Source organism: Desmodus rotundus, chromosome 5 (assembly GCF_022682495.2).
Source record: "Desmodus rotundus isolate HL8 chromosome 5, HLdesRot8A.1, whole genome shotgun sequence".
NCBI lineage: Eukaryota > Metazoa > Chordata > Mammalia > Chiroptera > Phyllostomidae > Desmodus > Desmodus rotundus.
In genome coordinates this window covers 50678307-50694578 of record NC_071391.1, presented here as the reverse complement: position 1 = coordinate 50694578, position 16272 = coordinate 50678307, and positions in this window count along the sequence as shown.

Here is a 16272-nt window from a genome sequence, read left to right as displayed (position 1 = left end):
ATGACACTTTCAATCAGTCACAGAACCTTTGCCACACACTGAACAATTCCTTTTTTGTACTTCAATTGTGTTTTTACCTTTCATGAAATAATAAAGCATAATGTGCTGAAAATGTTGCATATGTTCTTCCATCCTCAATATTAAAATGGCTACACAAAAATTCACCAAATTCACCTACTTTGATAAGGTTTTTTTAAACACACACTGATAGACGGTTGTCACAAAACAATCTAACAAAGCTGTTTCAAATGAAGTCAAAGACAACTAAGCGCTACTAGAGCCATCTCATGGAAAAAAACAAGCGAACTTTTTGGCCAACCTAATAGTTAATCAAGGCCAGAGATGAGCTGGAGTCTAGGCTTAAGGCAAGAGGCTAAGATGTATGCTGGAACCAGACTATGAAGGGTTTTGGGTTTTAAGTTAATTAGATTCAATCACAAAGCATTTCCTGTTTATCTGGTGCTGGGGATACAGTGCCAAATCAGAGACATACCGCGCCTCTAACGCGTTGCCACAGAGAAGGGCTGCCATGTGAAGAGAGAAGCGGAAGTTGAATGTAGCGGAAGCAACACACCCAGTCATGTGCCTCTCATCATCGTGCAGGAACTACATCACAGAAAATGGCCTGCCCTGACGCAGCCTGCCCTCGAATGTGGACAGCTACCCGCTTTTGGCATAATTCCACATGGCACAGCTGTGACCAGCCTCAGGGAGTTAACAAAACTTCCACTAGAAATAAACATTAAGAACAACATGAGCTAGATTATCTTCAGAAGGTCAGGTCTACTCCTCTTCTTGGAAAACACCGCACAGGAAGCCTCACATTGTATATCAGAGATCATTTTCCAATCCTATTGAAAGGTCCTAATCAGCCTATGTAGACTGCTCCCAGTCCTAACACCCAGAAAAAGACCCAAAGAGACAGCTGGTCATTCACCTGCCTGTCTCAGGCCTATCTTTCACATTGGCTTTCTCTCTTATACTTAACTCTTCTCTCACAATTGCCACAAAGAATCATCACTCCTTAAAAGAGAGACCTGTCCATCCACAAGGACATGAACTTACCCTCTGTTCTCAGAATATCCAGTCCCTTAGGAAAATAAATGATGAACTGATTGTAGCAGAGGCTGCTGGTTGTCCCTCAGTATGCATTTTCCCCTACTTCCTTCTGTAACAAAACTCATGAATTTTAATCAGGCATTTGGCCACCCAGAAGAAAGGCCATATTTCCCCGCCTCCCTTGCAGCTTGGTGTAGCCATATTACTAAAATCTGACCAACAAGGTGTAAGAAGCGTTACGGGCAACTTCTGGCACACATCCCTAAAGTGAGGGAGTATACCCCTCTTTTTCCCATCCTGCTTCCTGGTGGCTGGAATGGCAGACATGTGGCAAGAGCAGCCATCATGGACCGGGATAGGAAGGCCACATGCTGAGGATGGCGGAACCTCAACAGAGGGGGAACCTGGGTCACTGATATCATGAACTGCTGTACCAGCCCTGCACTGACTCCCTCTGCATTTCTATGAGACAGAGAAAATAAATGTCAACTCTTTATTTTCACTTGTAGCCAAACCTCATCAAAACAAATACTGCCATCTCATCCTTGCAAGGGAAACTCATATAAGAGCAGGAGATTGTTTCATTACACCAAGCCAAGTTATGAGTCAAGAGCCCCTTTCTAAAACTGGCTTGCTACCATGAGCCTGGGGTCCAAGCGAGCCTAGGAGATCTGATGCTCCAACTTTCCCCTTACTCCTAGGTTGGTTCAGTTTCCCTTCCAAGGGCCACGACGTTGTCCTGAAACCCAGCTTCCTTGCCTGGGTCCAGAAAACCGTCCAGCTCTGTCAGCCCCCCTGTCTACACTCTGGTCCCCAGACCCATTTCCCCAGCTGTAAGCTGAGACTCTGCTTCATAAGGACTTCTCTGGAACAGAAACACTTCCTGGCCCCTCTAGAGTATAGGCCCTGCAAGTGAGGCATTTGCAATAGGAATTAGGGAAACACTTTGATACGCTTAAGTGAAGTGTCGCCTAAAGAGTCCAAACTCTTCTGGCAAATCTGGCATTAGGTAGTTAAAGCCTGTCACCTACATTTTCCCATGTATTAAATAGGTAGATAACTGAAAAGTGCAAATGTGTCCTCATCTGTCCCCTAGCTTACATTCAGGATTTACGTAATCATTATATTCATCCGATAGAGGAAGGCCTCCACTCTTGCTATGATGTCCTGTGCAGCCTGGATCTATGTGGAAACTTTCAGTGTCCATGAACTTCACAGGAAGGCACATAAGATGCCAAAGGCTCGTGAGAGAAGATGCAGTAACAAAGGGGCTGGTGGAGAGGTAGCATCAGCCAGCTCTGGTATTTGAGACATAGTTCGATCAAAATATACCCCACTGAGATCAGCGGGAAATGTCCAGGGCTTGCTTCTATGATGTCATTAAGCATTATAAGTCCAGTATAATATATGCCACTCCTTCATATTATTCTCAATTCCCCATGGGGTCAAGTCTTCTAAAAAGGGGGGCTTTTCATAAGGGAAAACATTTCCACTGCAGAGACTCCTGCGGCTGTGACCATCTCCATGCTCCAGTTTGGACCCCAGATGCCAATGACACTGTAGGTCCCATTCAAGCCAGGATTACTGGGCATGTTCTACAGCAGAACTGTACTCTCTCTGTAGCCCTACCACCTTCTGCATGTCTCCTAGTTAGGCCTAGGAAACTATAAGAGAGCTTTACACATGCACTTCATTCATTTTTCATTATTCAATCCAATGTGCCAAATCTTCCTAGTTCTTTAAGATCTAGCTCAAATGGCCCCTCCTTCAGGAAGCTTTCCTTAGTTTCTCCCACTTGCTATTACTGTTATTATTAATAACAATAATAATAGTAATTCATTAAGCCCTTACAAAGAGCCAGGTACCGTGCTATTATTGACAAAAATAATCATTCGATTTAATCCTCACAATGACCTTCTGAAATAAATGTTATTATCTCCATTCTGTAGATGAGGAAATTGAAGCTGAGAGAGGTGAAGTGACTTGCCCAAAGACAGAGAGCTGGTAAGTGACTGAGTTAGGATTTGAGCCCAGCTGTTACTAGTAACCACTGTAATGAACTACCCCACTGAAAGGGAGCACTTACTTCTTGGAACTGCCCTGGCTCTTTACCTGGCGTCTCTTAGGGTGGTATAACTCCCTGACCCAGTCCAGCTCTGGCAGCCTAGGGTTCTGGGATCATCAAAGGGAGTAGTGAAGGGGACACAGGGCCTTCTTGGTAGCGCTCTGGGAAGCACCACCAGGGCCTCTGTTGCTGAGTTCTTTTCTAAAAGAGTGTCCTCCCCTAACTCAGCTCTTTATGCAGGGTGCAGTTTTAGAATTCCTGGACTCAGCTTCTGAATATCGATTGTTTGCAGGAGCAAGTCAGCAATTTGTGGTTTCCCGACAATGGCTCTCTGTTCTATTATAGAACTGGGCTTGTTTGCATCTCCATTATCAGGCAGAGCACAGACCTGGAGTCTGGCCTACCCTTTTGCCTGGTGACCCAGAGCTATTCTGTGGTCAGGTCAACTGCCCCAACCCTTCAGAACAGAGAACTCAGGAGAGAGAAGGCTCAGCTCTGCTTTCAGAAAGATAAAACCCAAACAAAACTGCACCTCTTGTTCAGAGAAAGGATTGTTATGATGCCTATTTTATTTTTTAAAATACATTTTATTGATTATGCTATTACAGTTGTCCCAATTTTCCCCCTTTGCCCCCTCCGCCTGGTATTCCCCTTCCCTCCAGCAATCCTCCCCTTAGATCATGTCCATGGGTCACGCATGTAAGTTCTTTGGCTTCTCCATTTCCTATACTACTCTTAACATCCCCTTGTCTATTTTCTATCTACCAATTATGCTTCTTAATCCCTGCATCATTTCCCCCATTCTCCCCCTTCCCCCTCCCAGCCAATAACCCTCCAAATGTTCTCCATATCTATGATTCTGTTCCTGTGCTGCTTGTTTGCTTAGTTTGTTTTTTTAGATTCAGTTGTTGATAGTAGTGAATTTGTTGCCTTTTTAATGTTCATAGTTTTTATCTTCTTCTTTTTCTTAAATAAGTCCCTTTAACATTTCATGTAATACTGGCTTGGTGATAATGAATTCCTTTAGCTTTACCTTGCCTGGGAAGCACTTTATCTGCTCTTCCATTCTAAATGATAGCTTTGCTGGATAGAGTAATCTAGGTTGTAGGTCCTTGCTTTTCATCATTTTGAATACTTCTTGCCAGTCTCTTCCTGCCTGTAAAGTTTCTTTTAAGAAATCAGCTGATAGTCTTATGGGAACTCCTTTGTAGATAATTCTCTGTTTTTCTCTTGTTGCTTTTAAGATTCTTTTTATCTTTAACCTTGGCATTTTAATTATGATGTGTCTTAGTGTGATCCTTTTTGGGCCCAACTTGTTTGGGATTCTCTGTGCTTCCTGGACTTGTATGTCTATTCCCTTCACCAAATTAGGGAAGTTTTCTTTCATTATTTTTTCAAATAAGTTTTCAACTTTTTGCTTTTCTTCTTCTCCTTCAGGTACCCCTATGATTCAGATGTTAGTTTGGAGATGTCCCAGTGGCTTCTTATAATACTATCCTCATTTTATTTTATTCTTTTTTCTTTTCATTGTTCTGATTGAATGTTTATTTCTTCCTTATGTTCCAAATCGTTAATTTGAATCCCAGCTTCCTCCCCTTCACTGTTGGTTCCCTGTAGATTTTTCCTTTATTTCACTTAGTGTAACCTTCATTTCTTCCTTTATGTTGTTGCCGTACTCAGTGAGTTCTCTGAGCACTCTGATCACCATTGTTTTGAACTCTGCATCTAGTAAGTTGGTTACCTACATTTTTTTAGTTCTTTCTCTGTGGTTTTGTTGCGTTGTTTCATTTGGACGATGTTTCTTTGTCTCCTCAATTTGGCAGCCCCCTGTGTTTGTTTCTGTGTATTAGGTAGAGCTGTTTTGACTCCCTGTATTGGTAGCATAGCCTATTGTAGAAAAGGCACCTGTAAATTGTGTGGGGTGGAGCATCAGGTAACTGCCAGGGCAGGGCTGCCTGCTTCACCACTTTGTGGCTCTGTGTATGGGGAGGACTTGGAGAGGGGACTGTGCTGCTGCCTGTCTTCTGGATGTTTGCCTGGCACTTGCCCATTTCCAGTCTCTTCATCCACTCCCCGTATGCAACTGGCACCCTTACAGATGTTGCCCTGCCGGTGAATCTCAGAAAGGGTGAGTTTGCATACATTCTAAGATCATGCAGGACCTTTAAGCAGAGTCTTCTGAAAATCCAGCAGTTTCTTCCACCACCCCAACTCCTACTGCTTTTTATAGCCAGAAGTTATGGGGATTTATCTTCCCAGTGCTGGAACTCTAGGCTGTGCAGTCTGGCTTGGGTCTGGGATCACTCACTCCCAAGGTATCCCTAAAATATTTATCTGCCACATGTGAATGTGGGGACCTTCCATTCTGCCACCCCCCCCATGCCACACTGTGTCTCCTCGCTTCTCTGCCCATCTCTGTGTCTCCTTCCCTCCTATCCATCTGGATGAATGTGGCTTCTTTAAATCCTTGGTTGTTAGACGTCCACACAGTCTAATTTTCTGAGAGTTCTGGATGTTATTTGTTTTGAGGTTTAGTTGTAATTCTCCCAGTAGTTGCACGAGGAGGCAAAACATGTCTACCAATGCCTCCATCTTAACCAGAAGTCTGATGCCTATTATCTTAAATGTGCAGTTTGGTGCTTTAAAGAAAAAAAGTAAGTGTAAATCCAAGTTAGCAGTGTTGATAAGGGGGTAGAGAAGCAAGCTCCCTCATATACTATTGGTGGAGTGTAAACTAATGCAATCTCTTTGAAGGACAAGTTGGTACTAGGTATTGACATTTCAAATACGCAAACCCTTTAATACAGCACTTCCAGTTCTAAAAATTTATCTCAGATACTCTTGAACATTATACAGAGCTATATGTACAAAGATGTCTACTCTTGTATTATTTATAATAGCAAAAAATGTGAGTAATCTAAATGATCATCAGTTGGGGACTCATTAAATAAATAAGTATTTAACTATACAATGGAACATTTTATAGCCATTTTTAAAAAGAAGTAGATTTGTAATGCTGAAATAGAACATTCTCCAAGCTGTCCTGTTAAATTAAACAGCAATATTCAGGGGCGGGGGGGAGCTACGTATGAAAAAAGGGGGGGTTGTGCATGTGTAAGTGTACACATACATAAAGAACAACACTCTGGAAAGACAGTAGGAAAGTATCAACAATGACTACTAGTATCAAACAGTGGCTGTGTTTGCCAAATCTCTTTTGGTTGCATGTTCACAGAAGATGCTACTCAAATTAGCTTGAGGAAATTTAAGGGGGAGATATATAACTGTATTGCCTCAGGTACTGCAGAAGTTAAGAGGAAGTGCTGGTTTCACCAGGACTAGTTTCTCTCTCTCCATTTCTCAGCTTTGCATTTTTTAAAAAATTCCTAATCCCTTTCCTGGTCATGCTGTCTCCTCACAGTGGCAAGATGGCTGCTGTAGCTTCAGCCTACACACTCCTAGGTCCAGTCCTAGGGAAAAGGGGAACTCATTTCTCCTATATCTTAAGTATAAGCTGTAAGGAAAATTGAGCTTGGGGGGTTTGATGGGTCTAATGTGGACAGGTGCCACTGACAGCAGTGTTGTGCCCAGCATCGGTTGGTCTGGGTCCAGACTGTGTTTGGGATGGCATGGGGAACCATTCCGTGCGTGGGAAATGTAGCCCAGCCCCCACTCGGAAAAGCCAGTAGGGAGCGAGGTCCGGCACACAGGACCCACGCCCATGGACAGGTTCTCCCGTGGGGAATCAGGCCTGCATTGTACCTAGGCTGCTATGAGACTTGCTTTTGCTAAAACTCCCTCACTCTGAATTGAGGCAGCAAATGTTTACTGAGTATCTTTAACTTCCTAAAGTCTGTGCTAAACCTCCCAAGTATGGAGTGTAACCAGTTCAACCACTTTTCCCCTTGATCTGTAACATCCTTCTCTTTGAAGTAATTAGCAACATTCTTTCCTTTGTTATCTGATTATCTGTAAAAGGTAATCACCTACAGCAAACCCGGTTCATAGTAAATGAGGATTATCCTCAGTGTAATGTACCCAGAGAAGCAATAAAAGTCTGTCCAGTCAGGGGTCCTGTCTCTCCCTGGCCCTCTTGCCCTCTCTCACTCAGAGAGTGGCCATGCTGTCCCTTTTTCTCCACAGGATTTCTGTAGTCCATGTGAATTTGTCCATTGCAGCCACAACACACAGATCCTGCGGGCCGGGGTCCACATCAGGATGGGATCTGCCCCGGCCAACCAACACTGCCAGAGAATAAGGTGGAGTAAATCCCTGAGCAAAAATCAAGGGTTGTTACTGGAAGTACATGAAAAATGCTAAGCAGTCCAAACTGTGTGCTTCAGAAATGTCCAAGGTCATTACCATTACCTGGTTTTTGCCCAAAACCTTCTCCCACCCCATACAACCTATGCTCTGGTTTTACCCAGACATTTGCCATTCCTTGAACATATCCCAAACTCTTCTTCCTCTATGCTTTTTTCCTGCTATTCTCTCTGCATAAAATATCATTTCTTCCCATCCTCCATCCTAAAAATGATGGTCTTTAAGACCATCTCAAACAACAAGTTTCTCCAGAAAACCTAAGTGGGTATAGATACCTCCAAATGAATTACTCTCTCCCTCTTCTTTGTTTTTATAGAGATATTTCTGTTTCTATATGGGAACACTTAGCACATTCCTCCTAGTAATATGGTGATTTGGGCATCTGACTAGTTTCTCCTAGTCTAATTCTTTAGGGGGACAATAAGTTATCTTTATAATCCACACAGTGCCTGTGAGAGTGTCTTGAATATACAGTGGTACCTCAGTGCTCATCGTTAATTCATTCCAACAAGTGGTAAGCAAGCAACAATTGATGAGGCACTTTCTCTTGAGGGGTGGCATTGTGACTCATACAAGTTCTAGCAAGTGCGACAAGTCCCGAACAAGTGCCAATTGCTGAAACATTTTTTCTCATCAAAAAGCAACGAGTACCAGGTTTGATGAGTCTGAAGCTGATGAGCACTGAGGCACTACTGTATTGATTCATTTGAGCTATGTTTATGAGGCATCTATTCTATGTTGAGTATTGAAGGAAACACAAACAACACACAACTGGACCACATTTGCTTTTGTCTTGAGTGGAATGAGAAAATCCCTTCAGGAGCCACTTAGGAAAGCCTGATGGTAGGATGTGACAGCAATGAATCCAGAAACTGAGCACAAACAGTCTGAAACCACAGTGTACAATCTCAAACCCTGTGCAATACCATCATCCAATGGTTAGGACACAGGTGGCAAACACAAGGCCCATGGGCCGAATCCAGCCCTCCACCTTGTTTTATCCGGCCCGACACCTTGTTTCCACCCGGCAGCAGTGCCGAGCTCTCATTTAACTGTTAAGGAGTAGTTACACTTATACAGTCCTAAAATTACATCCGGCCCTTTGAAGGCAACCATGAGGCTGATGTGGTCCCTGGTGAACATGAGTTTGACACCCCTGGGTTAGAGAATAGAGTATGGAATCCCACAAATCTGCATTCAAATCTTGACTCTGCCAATTCCTAGAGTATGATCTTAGGCAATGTGTTATATCTCTCTAAAATGCCAAGCTTCCCATCTATAAAGTGGGCATAATATTTCTATCTACCTCATAAGATTGTTATGAGAATTAAATTAGTTAATCCATGTAAAACTTTTAGCACCATATCTGGCACAGAGTAAGTGCTAGGTAAATGTTTCCATTATTATGCTCTGAAGAAAAATTCAGCTTCTTAGGTATGGTTTAGAAGAAGAAAGCCAAGGAGGAATAGAATAAAATAAGAATTAGATTTTAGGTGGGGAGAAGGAAGTTAAGCAACAGAGCAACAGATGAGGATTCTGAGAAAAAAATGTCAGCCAGTGAGAAATTCTGAGTGACAGGGTTGGCCAATTAATAATATCTAACAGTTACATAATGCTTATCATGTGCCAGGCAATTCCAAGTGTTTTCCATATAGTAACTCAACTGTCAGAACAATACTATGAGATATTTATGATACTTTTCCTCATTTTATAGATAAAGAAACTGAATCACAGAGAGGATAAATCACTTGCCCAAAGTCCAACACCTAATAAGTGGTAAAGTCAAGATTCAAACCCCACAGACTGATTCCCAAGCCCACGTTCTCAATCACTATGCTATATCATGGAGGGAAATTTGGGGGAGTAAAAAAAAATCAGAATTCAAGGAAATCATCCAAACTGGGGACCAAGACTTCTGCAGAAAGATGTCCCATCACAGTATTATTTATTGAACGTCTGCTATGTGCCAAGAGCTATTTTTGGTGTTTACACACATCATTTAACTCTCATACAAACCATATGAAATAGAAACAGTCATCCCCACTTTCAGATGATAAATTTGAAGTTAAGTAATTTACCCAGGGATACACAACTAGTAAGCAGGGCCAACACAGGAACTTGAGTATCAATACATCTGTCTCCAAAAGCTGCACACTTGCCCTTTCAGCAAAAATTTACAAAAAGGCTTCCTGCCAAGATGGAGGCGTAGGTAGACACACTGCGCCTCTCCACACAACCAAAAGAAGGACAACAGCAATTTAAAAACAAAAAACAACCAGAACTGACAGAAAATCGAACTGTATGGAAGTCCAGCAACCAAGGAGATAAAGAAGAAACATTCATCCAGACCAGAAGGAGAGGCAGAGATGGGCAGCCAAGGCAGAGAGGACTCGAGAGTGGTGGATTGTGGAAGGCAGCAAGCCAGGCTGCAGCTAGGAGACCCCACAAGGTGGTGGCTGGCAGATCCCGTGGCCCCACATTCACGCATAGATAAACCGGGAGGAACCACGGGGGAGCGAAGCAGACTGTGCAACCTGGGTCTGCAGCATGGGGAAATAAAGCCTCAAACCTCTGAGTGAAAACACCCGTGGGGGTTGAGGTTGCAGCAGGAGAAACTCCCAGCCTCACAGGAGAGTTTGTTGGAGAGACCCACAAGGTCCTAGAGCGTGCACAAGCCCACCCACTCGGGAATCAGCACTTGAGGGGCCCAGTTTGATTGTGGGTAGCGGAGGGAGTGACTGAAACCTGGCAGAGAGTGGAACAAGTGTCATTGCTCCCTCTCGGCCCCTCCCCCACATACAGCATCACAGAGCAGGGACCAGAGTTACCCCGCCTCGGTGAACACCTAAGGCTCCGCCCCTTTACATAACAGGAGCCCCCAGACAAAAAAAATGGCCCAAATGAAAGAACAGATCAATGACCCAGAAAAAATACAACCAAGCAGCAAACAGATAGCCAACCTATCAGATGCACAGTTCAAAACACTGGTAATCACGAAGCTCACAGAATTGGTTGAATTTGGTCACAAATTAGATGAAAAAATGAAGGATATGCCAAGAGAAACAAAGGAAAATGTGTAGGGAACCAACAGTGATGCGAAGGAAACTGGGACTCAAATCAACGGTGTGGACCAGAAGGAAGAAAGAAACATCCAACCAGAAAAGAATGAAGAAACAAGAATTCGGAAAAATGAGGAGAGGCTTAGGAACCTCCAGGACATCTTGAAACGTTCCAACATCCGAATTATAGGGGTACCAGAAGGAGAAGAGGAAGAACAAAAAATTGAAAACTTATTTGAACAAATAGTGAAGGAGAACTTCCCTAATCTGGCAAAGGAAATAGACTTCCAGGAAGTCCAGGATGCTCAGAGAGTCCCAAAGAAGCTGGACCCAAGGGGGAACACACCAAGGCACATCATAATTACATTACCCAAGATTAAGCAGAAGAAGAGAATCTTAGAAGCAGCAAGGGAAAAGGACACAGTTACCTACAAAGGAATGCCCATAAGACTGTCAGCTGATTTCTCAAAAAAGACCTTACAGGCAAGAAGGGGCTGGAAAGAAGTATTCCAAGTCATGAAAGGCAAGGACCTACGTCCAAGATTACTGTATCCAGCAAAGCTATCATTTAGAATGGAAGGGAAGATAAAGTGCTTCTCAGATAAGATCAAGTTAAAGGAGTTCATCATCACCAAGCTATTATTATATGAAATGTTAAAGGGATATATCTAAGAAAAAGAAGATAAAAAATATGAACAGTAAAAAACAACCACACCTAAAACAAAAATAAAAGCAAATTAAGCAAACAACTACAATGGGAACAGAACCACAGAATGGAGATCACATGGAGGGTTATCAACAGGGGAGTGGGAGGGGGAGAGAGGGGGGAAAGATACAGAGAATAAGTAGCATAAATGGTAGGTAGAAAATAGACAGGGGGAGGGTAAGAATAGTATAGGAAATGTAGAAGCCAAAGAACTTATAAGTATGACCCATGGACATGAACTATAGGGGGGAATGTGGGAGGGAGGGGGTGGGCAGGATGGAGTGGAGTGAAGGGGGGAAATGGGACAACTGTAATAGCATAATCAATAAATATATTTAAAAAATAAAAAATAATTTACAAACAACTTAATACCCAATAATACAAAAACTGAGTAAATTTTGCTGTATCATTTGCTATGCAAATTCAGCTACTAAAAATTAGGATTATGAAGAAATTTTAATAGCATGGGAATTTTTCTCACGTTAAGCCAGTATTTAAGTAAGTAGGTGAAATATATAGTGTGAGCTCAAGTAGGTTAAAATATGCATAGGAAAATATGCATAAAATATGCATGGGAAAATATGCATTAAAAGATTGGAAGGAAATACTCTGCGTGTGCCTGGGTAGTAGAATCATAGGTGATAATTTTTCCATGTCTTTATACTCTTCTGTACTTTACACATTACAATGAGCATGTAATATTTTTATAATCAGAAAATAATAAAGAAAAAATGTTAACAAGGCTCTACTTTTTATTTATTGAGAGCCCTTCTCATATGGCAATGCTGGTAGAGCTGCAAAAGAGACTGCATGCACCACCAATGTCAGAGTCCTGGTAGAAAAAGAATGAAACTCTAATACCTGTGATAGGGACATATTTTGGCAGACAAACCTTAGAGTCTGGAACTCCCAGATTCTCCTAAATTTCCTGTTCCAACAGAAGTAGCCCCTTTCCTCTTGCCAGAAGACAGCAGGCTCTCCTTGTGTGGAGATGCTACAAAAGCCCTAAATGACTTGTCCTCCTCAAATACCTGACCTTTCACCCCATCTGTTGCTAGATATTGTTGTCAAGTATCAGCCTAGATTGGAAAAGAACAGTTTCTGCTCTGGGAAGAGATGTCTTATACACCCAAGGTATTGAAGGCCCTGGCTGATACATACTGGAAAGAACCAGGGCAACACGTGTAAGAATAGACCTTGAAGGTATTATACAGGGGGATGAAATACTAAATTGGACAGGGGAGAAAAGACTTTTCAGGATTGTTGGATATGAAGTGTGAGTTGACATTGATTATACCAAGGGAGCAAAAAACACCATTATGATCCTCTGGTTGGAATAGGGAACTATGGAAGCCAAGTGATAAAAGGACTTCTAGCCCAAATACATTCCACAATGATGAAGTGCCTTCATAGATCCACCCTGTGGTTAGCCCAGAGAGTGGAGATTGGTAGAGATATATTTAGCAGATGTCAGAATCTTTGCATTGGTTTCCTGTTTTGAGAAGAGCCTTTATAGTAGATAGGGCCAAGTGGAAGCCCTTGATATTACCCAGTCAGCCCACTGCCCCCTTCAGGCCAAGAGAGTAAATTAGAAGCAGTACTACAACAAGGAATTGCAGAGATTAGCACCATCATTAAAGACTTAAAGGATGCAGGAGTGTTTTTTCCATCATATCCCCATTCAAGTCATCTCTCTGGCTTCTGCAGAAAGCAGACAAACTCTAGCAGATGACAGTGGACTATTATAAACTTAACCAAATAGTAACCTTAATTGTAGCTGCCATGCTGAATATGGTATCTTCCCTTAACACAGCCTCTGGCAGTAACAATGTGACTATTGATCTGACAAACATGTTCTTCTCAATCCCCATTAGTAAAGATCAAAAGCAGCAGCAGTTCACCCTTGTCTGGAAAGGATAATAGTCCGCATTCACTTTCTTGCTAAAAGCCTGTGTCAACTCTCTGGCTCTATCACAGTCTATAGACCCTGTGATCATCTGCTCATTCCAGAGAACATCAACACTGGTCCCCAAGAATGATGGCTTCATGCTAGTGGTCCTAGTGAGCAGGTAAAGGAAAGTACCTTAGATGCCCCAATAAGACATCAGTGTTCCATAGGGTGGGGGGAGATAAACTCCATGAAGATTGGGGGGCTTGTCATGACGGAGAAATTTTTAGTAGCTCAACAGTCTTGGGCAGCAGTCCCCAACCTTTTTGGCATCACAGGCCAGTTTTGTGCAAGACGGTTGGAGGACAGGGGACACAGGTGGCGAAGCTCAGGTGAGCTTTGCTTGGGACCTGGTTCCTAACAGGCCATGGACCGGTACCAGTTTGCAGCCTGGGGTTGGGGACCCCTGGTCTTGGGTATGCAGAACACCCCATCTAAGGTAAACAACAAGTTTTTGCACTACACTCCTATCACTGAGAAAGAGCTACAGTACTTGATGGATTTTGGAGGAGGCATGTGCTAGCCCACAAACGCAGCTCTGGTCCATTTACCTAATGGCTTGGGAGGCTGCCGGTTCTATTTGAGGCACAGGACAAAAGCAGGTTCTGCAGCAGGTTCGATCTTCAGTGAAAGTTACCTTAACACTACAGCAAATTACCTAGAAGGTCTGGGGGTCATAAGGATGCTGTGCGGCATCTCTGGAAAATTCTACAAGCAGAGTTGTAGCCTTAGAGTTCTGGAGCAAGACCATGCCTCCTGTGGCAAAGAACAACTCATCATTTGAAAAGCAGATCCTGGCATACTGCAAGGACCTAGCAGAGTACCATATTTTGCCATGTATAATGCACATTAATCCTGTGCACATTACACACGCGGTATGTAATCATTATACCCAGGTATAATGTGCATCCTTATTTTTCCCTCAAAATTTGGGCAAAAAAGTGTACATTATACATGGCAAAATATGGTAATTGCTTGACCTTAGGATACCATGAGTGGTAGGCTGAACAGTAGACCCTCAGAAGATATTCCTGTCCTAATCCCAGGAACCTGTGAATACTACCTTATATGGCAAAAAGGACTTTGCAAGTGTGGCTAAGTTATGGATCTTGAGATGGGGAGATTTTTCTGGATTACTTAAATGGGCCTTAAATGCAATCCTATGTATCTTTATGAGGGGGAAGCAGAGGGCAGTTTGACACCACACAGGAGGGGTGAAGGTAATGTGACCATGGAGGCAGAGATTGAAGTAGTGCAGGGACAGAAGGGAACACGGCATGTACCAGAGGCTGAAAGCAGGTCAGATAAGCTAGAGGAGAGATTAAGGGGTGGAGTGAAGTGGATGAATGTGAGGGATTATCAAGTTCAAATGGACAGAACTTGCCAACAGTAGTCAGAAATATTTAGCTGGAAAGAGCAATTTGACCAACAGGAACCCATTAGGGTGGGGTGTGCGTGTGTGTGTTTCCTCAGATAAAAAGTATCCTTAGATAATAAGAAAATAAGAATTCTGGAGGTAGGAGGGATTTACTTAGCAGCTCAATGTCAGGGTCAGCATAAAGCCCTTTTTCCTCATAGCTGAGTCCAGCTCTGTGCCTCATGATCAAGCCAAAGGCAGAAAGAATGAAAAATGGGCAAAATATGTGGCAACTGTCTTTTTTATAAATATTTTATTTATTTATTTATTTTTAGAGATAGAGGGAGGGAGAGAGGGAGAGAAATATCAATGTCTGCTTGCCTCTCGTGCGCCCCCTACTGGGGACCTGGCCCTGTGCCCTGACTGGGAATTGAACAGGTGAGTGGCCCTTTGGTTCACAGGCTGGAGCTCAATTCACTGAGCCACACCAGCTATGGTGGCAACTGTCTTTTATCAGGAAAAGAAAACCTTTCCCAGAAACCTCCCAGCAGACTTCTGCATAAGTCTTACTAGACAAAACTATGTCATCAGGCCACTCCTAGCTGCCAGGGAAACTGGAAGACCAACTGTTTAACTTTTCTAGATTCTTTAGAGGAAATGGAAAAGGGAAAAGGAGATTGGGAGTGGGTGTTGAGTTAGTAAGATCAAGTGATCTTGCAGGTGTAGGGGAGGGGAGGGGAACAACTGTGTGGTTGATGTCATACTCTGAATGGATAATATTGAAAGATCATGAGTTCAGTTTTGGATATATTGAGTTTGAGGTGTGTGGTAAACTGAATAATGGGCTCCAAAAATACCTGTGTCCTAACCCCTGGAATCTGTCAATATTACCTTCCATGTCAAAAGAAACTTTACAGGTGTGATTAACTTGAATACTTTGAGATGGGACATTACCTTGAATTATCCATGTGACCCCTAGAGGCAATCACAAGTATCCTTTTAAGAGGGATACAGAGGGAGATTTGGGTCCAGAAAAGTAAAAGATGTGACAATAGAAACCAGAGGTAGAAGCCAAGGAAAGCAGCCTACTTCTCAAAGCCAAAAAATAAAATTGTCCCCTCAGAGCCTCCAGAAGACACCAACCTTAATGACACCTTGACTTTAGCCTTAGTGAGATTGATTTTAGACTTCTGATCTTCAAAACTATAAAAGAATAAATTTGTGTTGTTTTGAAATTATGCTTTAAGTTTGTAGTAATACTATAACAGCAGTAGGAAACTCAAATGTAGGGTGTCTTTAAAACACCTAAGAGATGTCAGGCAGGCAGTTGGACTTAGGGTCTAGAGTGGAAGAAGCCTGACCTTGAGATATAAATTGGAGTGTAATATTCACGTGGTTGGCATTTGAAGTTGTGGGAAGGCATAAGCTCATATGAGGAGAGCGACGCTGTCTACCTGCTGTGCATCTTTCAACAAGGTACTCAACTTCTCTGAAACATTATTTATTGAACATTTATTCTGTGCCAGCATCATATCAAGCAATTTACATGCATCCCCATTTAATCCTCACAACTACTTTATGAGGTAGGCACCACTTTTATCCCCTATTTACAAAAAAAGAAAAACAAAGTTAAGAGAGATTAGTCATTTGTCCAAAATCAGAGAGCACATGAGCGAAACAAGACTTAACTCCATTCTTTGTGCCTCGGCCTTTATGGCCCAGATGCCAGCTGCATTGACATGATCCAGGAGTGTG